This window comes from Ceratotherium simum, chromosome 15 (genome assembly GCF_057802395.1).
Source record: "Ceratotherium simum simum isolate JZ-2026a chromosome 15, ASM5780239v1, whole genome shotgun sequence".
NCBI classification, from domain to species: Eukaryota; Metazoa; Chordata; class Mammalia; order Perissodactyla; family Rhinocerotidae; genus Ceratotherium; species Ceratotherium simum.
Window position 1 is genome coordinate 35,079,089 of NC_141914.1, and position 13,870 is coordinate 35,092,958.

Below are 13,870 nucleotides of genomic sequence, written 5' to 3' on the forward strand. Positions count from 1 at the left end.
CTGCCCCCAAGTTAACTCTTCCTTCTGAGTCCTCTGAGAAGTTAACCATAGAGCCACTTTAAAAATAGAATTTACAGGGACCAGCCTGGTGGCACAAGCGGTTAAGTGCGCACACTCCGCTGCGGTGGCCCGGTGTTCGCCGGTTCGGATCCCGGGTGCGCAGCGACACACTACTTGTCAAGCCATGCTGTGGCAGCGTCCCATATAAAGTAGAGGAAGCTGGGCATGGATGTTAGCCCAGGGCCAGTCTTCCTCAGCAAAAACAGGAGGATTGGCAGGTGTTAGCTCAGGGCCGATCTTCCTCACTAAATAAATAAACAAATAAAATAAAAATAGAATTTACAGCTTTATATTGTTAGCTAACTGGTCATTTTCATATGTCAAGTTTCTAATGAAAATATAAACTGCTTAAGGACTAGGATGTGTTTTTACTCTTTCCCATCTATGATAGAGCCCTGTTCAATGGTATGAAGTGGATCTGAATTGGCCCCAGTAGAGGAACTGAAGTAAATGCAGAGGGTGAGACATGAAAAAGCAAAATCCATCTGCTGGGGACCACATTGGGTGGGCATGTATGACACTTCGAGGTCACCTCAAATGGTGATATTTCTAGATACACATCATTTAACTGGGAAATTTCTTTCCCAGTAAATAATCTTTTCAAGGAAGTACTTAATAAAACCCAAGTCATTATAACATATACGAACAGATCAATAACAAAAATACCAGCAAATTTAAATGTCATTTTAATTTCATTTTAATGTCAATAAAACTACCAATGATATCTAACAAGTTTAAGCAAGATGACATAATTCATCTGAATTAATGGATATTTCAAATGGTTATTCCAAAGGTTTTCTGAAGTAATGTCTTCTCGGTAATGACTTCTAGAGATTACTTTGGCTGTTTTATACTTTCGTACATCATCTCGTACACATCCATGCACAGGTGATTCTAAGTAACTGTCACATGTTATTTGGATGAATTCCATTTTCCAAGAGCTCTAAATGGTAATGACTGAGAAAAGTAACACTGAAAATGTTTTCTTCTTTTAATAAAAAATAATAATAGCACTAACATGAGAGGCAGTGTAGTGCTGAGGAAAAGGTCTAGACTTGAAGTTAGGAGCCAAGGGTTCACGTCCCAGCTTTGCCCCATACTGGTTGTTTCACTTTGCTTTACGTTCTCTTCAAACCGAAGGTGATGATCTTTAACAGAGTAGCTGAAAAGATTAAGTTAACAGTAAAGCTGAATGGACTTAGATAAACTAATAAATCCACTAAAAAGTTTTTCACATCCTTACTACAATGTTCTGCCAGAGAAATTGTTTTAGTAATATTATTATTACTAAATTGTTTTAGTAGATTTTACTAAATTATTATTTAGTAAATTATTATTTAGTAAATATTACTAAATTATTATTACTAAATACTGTATTATAATACAGTGGTTATCCTATATTACCAATACTTTACTTAAGGAAAAATACTAAAATTTGGTCAAATGTGGCCTTCACATGTATAAGACCCAGTGTGGGTCCTCTGAATCTCAGATTTTTCATTTGTCTCTAGGAACCACAATAATGTAGGAACCATAATAATGTTACAGGGCATTGTGGTGATTACATTAGATATTATGTGGGAAAGTGCTTCAAAATCTATTCTCATACAAATACACACATCTTTAAAGTTGCAAGTTGTAATAAATATTTCATAATAAAGTCCTCCTTTCATTGCTTCCTGTTTTCTCAGGATCATCCCAAAGTGGAGATAAGTAAGAGAGCAAAATAGAACAACAACAAAAATTTCTAGTTGGCTCACATCTCACATTCTTAAGGGTGTGTGCTTGAATAGGTAAAAAGGCTGAGTTGACCTAGTTTTGGAAGAATTGCTTTTTTCTCCTTCTTTTTTGTCTCAGCATCTGTATATACAGAAACATTTCATTCTCAAGCATGATAGATGCTTGGAGAGAAAGGGCATGACCCTTCTGGCCAGGACCACCAGGAAGGTGCTTCTTGCCCATGATGTGATAAGATTGGCATGTTCTTGCTTCTAGGTGCTTCATCCCTGTAGCTACCCAAATTCCTGAAGCTATTCCCAGAGGTATGTTTCAGAGCTTACTAGATGTTTGAGTCTACTCATAGTGAACTTTGGTCATAGTGCAAAGCTACTCCCAGGAGGCCAGATGTACCACATCAGGACATCAGCAAAGATCCGCCAAAATTACAAGGCGCCTTTCTCTGCTTTTGCACATGCTATTCCCTTTGCCTGGCATGTTATGCTGTCCACTGCACTCTTCTGCCTGGCTAACAACTAACTCCAAGACTCAGCTCAGATGTCCCCTCCTCTGTGAAGCTTTCCCCAATTCCGTTGAAGGAGGACTTCAACACATCCTGTATATTCTTTTATGGCACTGAATTTACAGAATGCAATTTTATGGGTATATGGTGGCTATTATATGTCCATCTTGACTAGAAGACCATCTATTCTGTTTGAAAACAGCAACATACAGAACAATGTAAAGAATGGATAATAAGAGAGAATGCTGGAAGGTCAAAGTACTCGGAGGCTCGAGGAGTCACATCTCAGGGACCTGTACTCCTCTGTCCCTGGTGCTATCCTCAGCGTTGAGTCTCTGGCTACAGTAAATTTAAGGAAGGATGATAAAAATACAGTACCATGATCTTTTTTTCTTTTACAGCTCCTAGGGTCAATCATTGTTGCAGGGTATGATTTCTTTATATAGTATATTTGCCCAAAGGCTCAGGTGTCGGATTTATTTTTATAATACCCATAATGAATACATTTATAGATGATTTGCACAGACCTGTCATGACCCAAAATCGCCTGAGATTTCAGGCATCACTACCTGAAGTTGCACAATTGCCAGTGCTCTATAATGCAGAAGCTTGAGCACCACAGAGCCATTCTAGAAGAATCCATTTCTTTTTTTTCTCTTCTTTTTACATCTTCTTCTGTATTTGGATCCCCATTAAAATTCCTTAGGACAACATACATGGGAAACTGGTGTTTATGATGAAAGCACAGAAGGAAAAGCATGGCAACATGAAGGATGATTTGAGTCCCAGAATCTCTACATTGTTCATGTGATAAAAGACGTGTAAGACTTCAAAAGCCACTGTCATTAACTAAAGAGAGAGTGTGTATCCACAGATTCTGGAAAAGTTTCAAAGTGCATTAAAACATTGGCCCCTGGAGTTACTGAAATAAATGAATGGCTCCCAAACTCGGGTTGAACATCAGTCAGAACTATCTGGGGAGTTATGTTTTATTTTCTTTTGTTTTTAATGCAGATTCCTGGGGCCCATGCCTGAGATTCTGATTCTGTAGGATTGACATGAGCCCCAGGGATTGTGTTTTTTCTTTTTGTAAAATGTTCCCCAAGTCTTTCTGATGACTGGCCAGCTTTGAAAACCACTGATTTAAACCATACATTGTAATGGTGATCTTCAAAGTGTGGTGCAGGCAATTCAGCATGTGTGCAAGATGGCACCTTGAAAAGGAAAAGAAAACATTATGAAATCTATATGGATGTATTTATCTTGCTATTATTAACTATTTATCTTAAATATAGACTCACAGACAGTTATAAAAATAGTATAAAGACTCCTATGTACCACTCACCCCGCTTCTCCCAATGGTAACATCTGATACAGATATAAGACAAATCACAGCTAGGAACCTGACATTGTTGCATTACTGTTAACTAGCACTTATTCAGTTTTCACAATTTTATAACCTGCATTCATTTGTTTGTGTATATTTCTATGCAATTTTACCCTATGTATAGATTCATGTAACCACCACCATGACCGAGATACAGAACTGTTCCACCAACACAAAAAGACTCTCTGCTGCTTTTTCTTGGTATGAACACCCATTCCCTGCCCCACTCCATCCCCCATTCCTGTCCCCTAGCAACCACCGATCTGCTCTCCATCTCTCAAGTTTTGTCATCTCAAGAACGTCTTACAAATGGAATCACACAGTATATGTAACCTTTCAAGACTGACTATTTCTTTGTTCATTAACCATAACACCCTTGAGGTCAATCCAGGCTCTTGCATATATCACTAGTTCATTCCTTTTTACTAATGAATAGGATTATTCTGCTACATGTTTTAAACCAGAGGCTGTTTAAACATTGACCCACTGAAGAACATTTGGGTTGTTTCCAGCATTTTGTCATTATGAAAAAAGTTGCTATGAACATTCATGTACAGGTTTTTTGTATGAACGTAACTTTTCATGTCTCTGGATTAAATGCCCAAGGGTACAACTGCTGAATCATGTGGTTAGTACATGTTTACTTTGGTGAAAAACTGCCAAAGAGTTTTCCAGAGTGGTTATACCATCTCACACATTCCTACCAGCAGGGGACGAGAGACCCAGTTTCTCCACATCCTGGCCGACATATGATATGATTTTTTGTTTGTTTGTTTGTTTATTGCAGTAACATTGGTTTATAACATTGTAAAAATTTCAGTTGTACATCATTGTACTTCTATTTCTGCATGGACTACATCATGTTCACCACCAAAATACTAATTACAACCCATCACCACACACATGTACCGAATTATCCCTTTCACCCTCCTCCCTCCCCCCTTCCCCTCTGGTAACCACCAATCCAATCTCTGTCCCTATGTGTTTGTTTATTGTTGTTATTATCTACTACTTAATGAAGGAAATCATACGGTTTTTGGCCTTCTCCCTCTGACTTATTTCACTTTGGATTAGACCCTCATTGTCCTTCCATGTTGTCGCAAATGGCTGGATTTCGTTTCTTATGGCTGAGTAGTATTCCATTGTGTATATATACCACAGCTTCTTTATCCATTCGTCCCTTGATGGGCACTTTGGTTGGTTCAAGTCTTGGCTATTGTGAATAAGGCTGCAATGAACACAGGGGTGCATGTACCTTTGCAAATTGGTGTTTTCAAGTTCTTTGGATAAATACCCAACAGTGGAATAGCTGGATCATATGGTAGTTCTATCCTTGATTTTTTGAGGAATCTCCATACTGTTTTCCATAGTGGCTGCACCAGTTTGCACTCCCACCAGCAGTGTATGAGAGTTCCCTTCTCTCCACATCCTCTCCAACACATGTTGTTTCCTGTCTTGTTAATTATAGCCATTCTGACGGGCGTGAGGTGATATCTCATTGTAGTTTTGATTTGCATTTCCCTGATAGTTAGTGATTTTGAACATCTTTTCATGTGTCTGTTGGCCATCTGTATATCTTCTTTGGAGAAATGTCTGTTCAGGTCTTTTGCCCATTTTTTAATTGGGTTGGTAGTTTTTTTGTTGTTGAGATGCATGAGTTCTTTATATATTTTGGAGAATAAGCCCTTATCAGAAGTATGGTTTGCAAATATCTTCTCCCAATTGTTAGGTTGTCTTTTCGTTTTGTTGATGGTTTCCTTTGCTGTGCAGAAGCTTTTTAGTTTGATGTAGTCCCATTTGTTTATTTTTTCTATTGTTTCTCTTGCCCGGTCAGATGTGGTGTTTGAAAAGATGTTGCTAAGACCGATGTCGAAGAGCGTACTGCCTATGTTTTCTTCTAGAACTTTCACAGTTGCAGGTCTTACATTCAAGTCTTTAATCCATTTGGAGTTAATTTTTGTGTATGGTGTAAGGTAAGGGTCTACTTTCATTTTTTTGCATATGGCTATCCAGTTTTCCCAACACCATTTGTTGAAGAGACTTTCTTTTCCCCATTGTATGTTCTTGGCTCCTTTGTCAAAGTTAAGATGTCCATACTTCCTAAAGCCATCTATAGATTCAATGCAATCCCTATCAAAGTTCCAACAACATTTTTCACAGAAATAGAACAAAGAATCCTAAAATTTATATGGAACAACAAAAGACCCCGAATAGCTAAAGGAATCCTGAGAAAAAAGAACAAAGCTGGAGGTATCACACTCCCTGATTTCAAAATATACTACAAAGCTATAGTAACCAAAACAGCATGGTACTGGCACAAAAACAGACACACAGATCAATGGAATAGAATCGAAAGCCCAGAAATAAACCCACACATCTATGGACAGCTAATCTTTGATATGATTTTTTATTTTAGCTGTTCTAATAGGAGTGTGATGATACTTTACTGTGGTTCTATATTTATTTTTATTCTCAAAAAAGAAATTAAGCTTTGTTCAGATTTAATATATGGAGTGAAAATAGTATTACACATTTATATAATTTAAAAATAAAGAAGATTAAAGAGCACCTCACCATACAACTTTGTATTATTCACAGTTTTGGAAGCCAGACAAGTATGAGGGATCTACCACCTTATTAAGGAATTCACTTCAGCAGTTAATTAAGCTGACAGGTTACAAAATAACAGAAATTTTGTCAACAATATATGAACTTCTTTTGTTCTAAAACATCTAGTCCACTCTGTCCATATGTATTAACTCTATCACTGTAGCTTCTACAGAAGTCACCCAAAACACATCAGTGACACAGAACTGTGGGAACCATGGAAGGAATCCACAGGATCAAGGCTCAGCTTTACCACTTACTGTTCCGTAATATTGAACGAGCCACCTGACCTTTCCGAGCCTCTAAAACCGGGTATAATAACCCCTGCCTGTATCCAACAATTTTGATTTGTTATTTACAGCATTCCTAGGGTAAAGACCTAATACCTCATAGAAATGTATTAGAGAATTAACTGTCCTCATCTAGGAAATGAAGGGGTTGTATTAGATAATTTTTAAGATTCACTCCGGTTCTGGAATTTTATAGTTTATATAATATTGAAGCACTGTGATTCCTACCACTGTTATTAGAATAATGTTAATCAGTATTTAACGAATATATTTATTAGTAATAATTATATTTATATTACCACACATTCATTATACAGACATATAGTACTAGTATTATAATTTAGAATAAGTGTTAGTAATAGTATACATTAGATTATGAAATGCATTTATTAAAATAAACACTATTTTATAATTTTATCAATATTACTTATTATTAATAAAAACAATTAGTTCTTTTTATTATAGCAAGAAGTACATTCCACGAGGGCAGGGATTGATCTCTGTTTTGCTCATTGCCATTACTTCAACCCCTAGAAGAGTGCTGGTACAAAATATGTTTTAAGTAAATGATTGTTGAATAAGTATGCAATAGTAATTCCTTAGAAGTGTAAGATATTTTATGCTTTAAAAAACATTTTCACACTCATCATTATATTTGATCCTCAAAACAATCTTGTAAGATAATTCATATTACCAGCCAATCTTGTAAATTAAGGAAACATGGAATAGAAAGTTGTCACATCCAAACTCAAATGTGAAACTGAGGCTTGTTTGTAAATGCCCTGACCGCCAAGTCAGCACCGAATCTTGGCTCTTCTGAGTGTCAACAAGGCCTAAGAAAATTTGGTAAGATCTGATGCCACCCAAAGAATTACAAGTTCTTTTCTCTTCAGGAAGATGCAATGTAAAGACCAAATTAATACAATTATTATCTGACCCTTTAATGAATGAACAGCTTGTCCTTCTCGCCCCACCCCCCCGAGGTTCTGAACAGTAAAACTCATGTACTGCACTCCACAGTGATAGACGGGGCTCAAGATGCTTGCCCTGAACCAGAAAAGGGGCATGCCAGTCAAACCCACGTCTCAGTGAATTTGCGACGGTCCTCAGGAGAGACCATGCATAACTATAACAAACACTGAGTTGCAATTGCTCTTCTGTGATTGCTGGCAACTTCACAGGACTGTCAGGACTACACAATAGAAGATATTTCCCATTTGTACCTCCAAAGTCACAGGCCCGATTCACCCTTCACGGCAGGGAATAGAGACTACAGGACCCCAGAGACAGGAGAGCACACTGCTAGTCTAAATATATAGATATCATTGTTCAGAGTTTGCAATCAGTCCTCATACATTTTCTACCATCGATTATTCCAGGTTTCAAAAATTAAAAAAGGTTTTACTAACTGTAAGAAAAGAAGCAGCACCAAATTGGCCTATATACTAACATAAAAATGGTAGGGAAAATTCATTCTAAATTATTTCTTTAAATATATTGCCATAAGTGGCCATCCATTTCCATCAAATTTTGGCTATCTGTTGAGAAAACAAACATGGCCTGCCTAACGAGATTACATGACTTCACATCACTAACAGCTAGTTCTCCACCAAGTATCAATAATCCAGGACTCACCAATTCCTAGGAACCAAACCCCAATCCTGCCTCTCCCAATCTGAGAGATTGGAGATGCAGTGGAATGAACACATTTAGGAAACCTGGGTTCTGAACCCAGTTCAGCCCAAAACTCTTGAGTAACCTTGGGAATCCATTCTCTTCCATCTCAGACTGAGTTTTCACATCTGACAAATGAAGGAACTGGACTAGATAACCTTCAAATTCTTTTCTAGTTCTGCTGCTCAAAGACTTTGTGATTAAGGCATGAAGAATGGCTCTAGCATGAAAACTGAAAGGAAATAAGCGTGGCTGTCATCTCCATCATGGGAGACTCCATTGTTTATGATGGCATTTGGTTCTAGTTACTATGTCTACCCCAAGTTAGCAATCACTTATAACTATTCCCCCTCCATGGAATGGATTAATAATCTCAGGGTAGTAGAAAGCACAGAGAGATCTAGTAAAAAATTTCAAGGTTTAGGACCTTCATTGAATAGAATTCATTTCACCCATTCTGATCTGACTTTACAAGTCTCGTTGAAACAAAGTAGGCAAAGTTTGATAACAGAGGCCTTACTTATATTACATAAAAGTGTATAAGGTAACATATGTAGGAACAGTTTGTGAAGAGAGCAACCATTTTGAAATTAATTTTAAAGAAGAATCATGAAATAGTAAAATACTAGAGTTAGAACAGAAAGGGCTGTTTAGCCCAATCTCCAATAAATAGAGCCCTTTCAAATGAGCAAGAGCCCTAGATAATGAAGAGTAGAGCCTAGCTCTACTATTTTACTAGCTACATGATTATTGAATAAGTTATTTCACTTCGGGTAGTTTACCATTCATTAAAGTGGCAATAACATCTGTTCTACCTAACTCAGAGAGCTACAGCCAGAATTCTCTTTTGAGAATTAAATGATAAGAATATGGAAGGGCTGGATAAAGTATAAAGGACTGTACCAATATAGAGAGATTATACTGAAAGGGTCACCTTGAATTCATACCCTATGGATTCACTTTTTCAAAAATCTTACATAAAAAATATTTTTTAAAAGAAACTTCAGAGATTGGAGAAAGTCAACTCCAGGTCAAAAGACAATTCCAACTTTACAAACTTTCAAACTTTACAAATCATTCTGGGTGATAATCTATCATAATAATGGATTAAAAATATTATCAAATTTCATTCAGCCAAACTACTAAGAGAGAGAATTCCCAATTCACAGAGTTGTAATAATAGGAAAATTACAAAATCACCTCAAGAAAATAATATATTAGTAAAGCAGGAAAGCTCGCTTACTTTAGTACCTACCAAGAACAGAAAAAGAAAGATCTATACTCCGTCTGCCATCAAAGTCTAAGGCTTTGTGTTTTTTGCAAATTTGAAGCAGAGAGGGGACCCAGATTACAGCATAAAGAACACTACTGGCTAGTACTTTAAAGAGCAGAAGAAAAATTGCATCATCTTGTCGCCCTCATCAGTCTAGAACAGAAGATGATGAGACAAAACCACACATACATACAAGAATCATTCCACAAAAAATGATATAGACACTTAACATAGTAAAATTTGGAAGAAGACAAAACTTAATAAAAAATATATATGAGCTCATAAGCATATAGTACAGGACACAAAAAGCCATTTGGAAATGTAGGGGCATTCCAAGACAGGTGTGGAAACAGAAGTTGTTTAAAAAACGCAGTGAAAAGTATAAGAACAACAGTAGTAAAATAAAAGGACGCTAAAGCCTAAAGAGCTACTAACTGGGAAAAAAGCACACCCCGCTTTTCAGTGTGCCAAAGCCCTTTAGAGAAAGGATATTAGCAGAACATCTTATAAAAGAAAATCATAACACATGGTATCACATAAATATAAGTTGACGTGGAAAACATGTGGGTACTTTTCCATTTTCACAGTCAGAATTAAAAAATAAGAAAGCAAACCCCAGAGAATACAGACATAATAGCAAGGTGAGAAATGTAATCGGTAACTACAAGGTAGCAGTGGTTAAACAACTCGTGGGCTAAAAAGCTCAACGAATGGGTAGAGGACGGTAAAAGTAACTCAAACATGTAGGTTGAGTTGCAGAATCATAAAACCTAATAAGCAGTTGAGAAGCTAGAATCTGTGCCTGGATAAGCAGGTTTTTATTTCTGTGGTTTAACTATTACCTCAAAAATTATTGAGTACTTACCATGTGTCAGGTATCCTGCAAGGTGCTGTTGGGAGTAAAAGCATGAATCCGGTAGCCCCTGCTCCAAAAGTTCTGAGTCTATCGAAGGAGATAGGCTCATATACAAGTAAATCTATTCGAAGGCACATTATGATAAGAATTGTACGAGATGCATCAAGAGGTTACGGCGTGGTGGAAAGCAGTCCTCACCAGAACATAATAAGATGTCCTGGATAACTCTGGACTCAGACAGAGGGCACCTGAGGTCCAGTGCCAGTTCGGCCCTCAGAAGGCCTTGCATCTCTGAGCAAATAACTTACACTCTCTGCTCTATAGTTCTCACATTTACATCAGAAAAAGGTGGACTGTGTGACTTCTATTAGTTCTAACTTTCCGTCTTTGCAGTTGAGCTTCCTGGAGGTCAGCCTCTGAATTAAGTTATGAATGAAAAGATTTTTATGGGCTACAAATTGAGGGACAATGTGTACTATAGGCAAAGAAGAGAGTGAGCTGAGGCACAAGAAACTGGCATCATCAATTCATCCTGTAAACTAAAAACTGTGTTACCTACTGTCTAGGGATCTCACTAATGGTACAGAACATTCTAAACAGACAAAAAAGAAAAAGAAAATGGATATAAACTTTAAAAATGTATAAAAATTTAAAGAGAAATAACATGAATTATAAAAATGTTTAGATAACAGAGAATGTACAAACATTTAAATTAAATATAAAGTAAAGCAAATCTTACACTTCTAACAAGTATCATGTCATAATATATAGCAGATGAATAGATGTAGCTTCATTTAAACAAGAAGTCTGAATATCCACGAACTTTTCCTCATATTTATCTTTAAAATGTATATATGCAAGGGAAATTTCTTCTTACACGTATTCAAAAAAGGTTACATTAAAAAAGAGACAGAGATTGGCAGAATTGCAAGAAAGAATCAAGACTTCAGAAATTAAATGAGACTGAATTGCTTCAAATGAGGATGCCATATTCCAAACTGTTTATTGCAAGAGAAGAATTACTGAGCAGTGCACTCACCCATCCAGCCATCCGCCATCCATCCAAATATATGTATACATAAGAACATACAGACGTACATTTTGACCATACACAATCATTCCTACTAAAAACACTGTCACATAATAAGAGCCAAGAGGAACATAAGGACAAGTGAGAAACCATGTCTTGTTGCTTAAATGGGGAAACAAAGCTTACATTCTTATAAGGAAGTAAGGAAGTATCACCATCATATGGGGCCTGAGTGCCACATATGCCACGAATAGAAGGACAAGCAGTGGTGCACGCTGGGTAAGGACAACAGCCTCACTGTAGAAACCATTGCCCACAAAACCATTGAGAATGTCACCTCTCCTCTCTAAGCTTCCATTTCTTTATGTGAAGAAACACTTACTTCATAGGGTTATATGAGACGGCAGTAAAATGACAATGAAAAAGCATAGTGCCTTACAGAGACTACATGTCCAATACATAACAGAGGAAGAGCAGGAGGAAGAAAAAAGGAAGCAGAAATCTGATAGTCAGAATAAGATGTATGTGGAAACCCAGGGGAAGGGAGTGATTACTTCTGATCTAGGCCATGCCCAGACATTTTGGAGAAGGTGATACAAGCAGGATTTTGACAGGTGACATAGGGTGTGGGGTGACATGTTGAGAAAGAGCAAAGAGTTGTGAGCTGCAGAGTAGTCGAGATTATGCCAGTGTCCCTAGAGAACAAGACAGACAGTGGGTGAACCTCACATAGTACAGTGAAGAGGGTGGGGCATCTCAAGGTAGGGAGAGTCACGCGAGGGGCAGACTCACCATAATTCATAGCATGTGGAGTGAAGGGGCCTGAAAGGAGACCATTACATGCTTCTCTCCTCCCTCTCATACATGCCACTTATTAGCCTACTTAATATAGGACCTGCCCCCACCCTGACCCTTGAGTGTTCATCGACCAGTGTGTCTCCTAAGGCTTCCTCACATGTTTGCCTCCCACTCTGCAGGGACCTGTCTTATTCCTTAATATTAAAGGGAAGTCCATTTTAGCTCCCCCCAAAAGTTAGGAACCAAAATAACAATCCCCCTAGTAAGCAGATAAGGGGAAACATTGAAAAACCAAATGAGAAAGCCAACACATGGCTCCTCCTGTTCTTAGGAAGAGGGATTCTCTTCCAGATCCCATTCCTGAGTCTTGCAGTCACTAAAGAAAGATGAGCTAAAGAAAACCAGCTCCAGTAAGTCCTTGATTAACAGCAAAAGTGTAGTCTCCTTCAAGGCCAATAAAACTCCAGGCACCACTGTGGAGATTAGTAGAACACTAAGGGTGTCATTTACTGTTTTTCCAGAGCTGCTCTCTAATGGTCTTGCTGTTGCCCTTTCTTGGAGAAAGGATACCCAAAGATCCACAGCCACAGCTCAGGTGTGCATGCTGATGCCTGACCTCCCTCACACCTGCCTAAGCACCCATCCACCTTATATAAGCTACACATCTGGACTAGGCTTCTGATTTCGGAAGTCATTAGATAGTAATTAAAACACCAATAGACTAGTGAAGTGTTTACTGGGGGCAGGGAGAGGACTAGGAAGAAAAAAGAAAGACTGAACTATGTCACAGAGTGTGAAAGAGTCTCACGCAAAAGTGCCTAAACAAACACACTAATGTCATCCAAGGAGCAATAAGAAAAATCATGGAGAGGGTAAGGTAACTTTTTTTAAAAGTAAGATGGCAGGGGAGATAAGGAAGAAAATAGAGAAAGGGGTGCTAAATCTCCTTTCACTGTCTCTTTTCTCTCAGCTCCCAGAAGTCTAACATTCTTCTATTTGTCAAAAGTTAGTGTTTCATGGATTTGGATGAGCTGCTGACATTGACTGGTAAAAATATGAAACCTCTTCAACCAAAGAGCATGGCACTCTTCACTTTGCCTGGGGGTTTAGTGTGTGAGTGGGCACATGCATACACACCTGTGATGCTGAGCTCATGTAGATCATCAAACTCCACTTGATGGAAACTGAATGGACTGCTATTAAAATCCCTAAAACTAGGCTTCACTCAAATTTGTCTGTGAGCTTCTACAAATGCAGACCTCACAGAGCTCTCCAGAAAACTTTATCCTACAACCGACTAGGGGAGGAAAAATAGCCCGAGAAGGCAAAACAATTTCAGGTGCCTTATTAGGTTCACTTTGTATGGGTTTCCCATCAGACCACTGCTTGGCAGCATTTTGGGACAGTTGTCCAACAGCAAGAGGGAGGGACAATGGGTGGTAGACACATCTTTATAAGACAATGGGAGGAGGTGGAGGATAACGCTGTAGAAGGGCACTGAGCTATGAATGAAGGGACCAGGGTTCTAGTTTTGGCTCTAGCTCTAACTCATAGTATACCCATAGCCATATAACCCCTAAAAGGTCTCAATCTCTTTATCCCTAAGAGAAGGGGTGGCCTAGATGGTTTCTACGTGTTCTTTAACCTTTGATAGTC

At 38.1% G+C, this 13,870-nt stretch overlaps 1 protein-coding gene across 8 annotated transcripts in view; it reads right to left on the bottom strand.

Annotated features, from left to right (window-relative positions):
- LPP (LIM domain containing preferred translocation partner in lipoma) overlaps positions 1-13,870 on the bottom strand; it is a 665,849-nt gene that overhangs the window by 427,964 nt on the left and 224,015 nt on the right. The window lies entirely within an intron of this gene.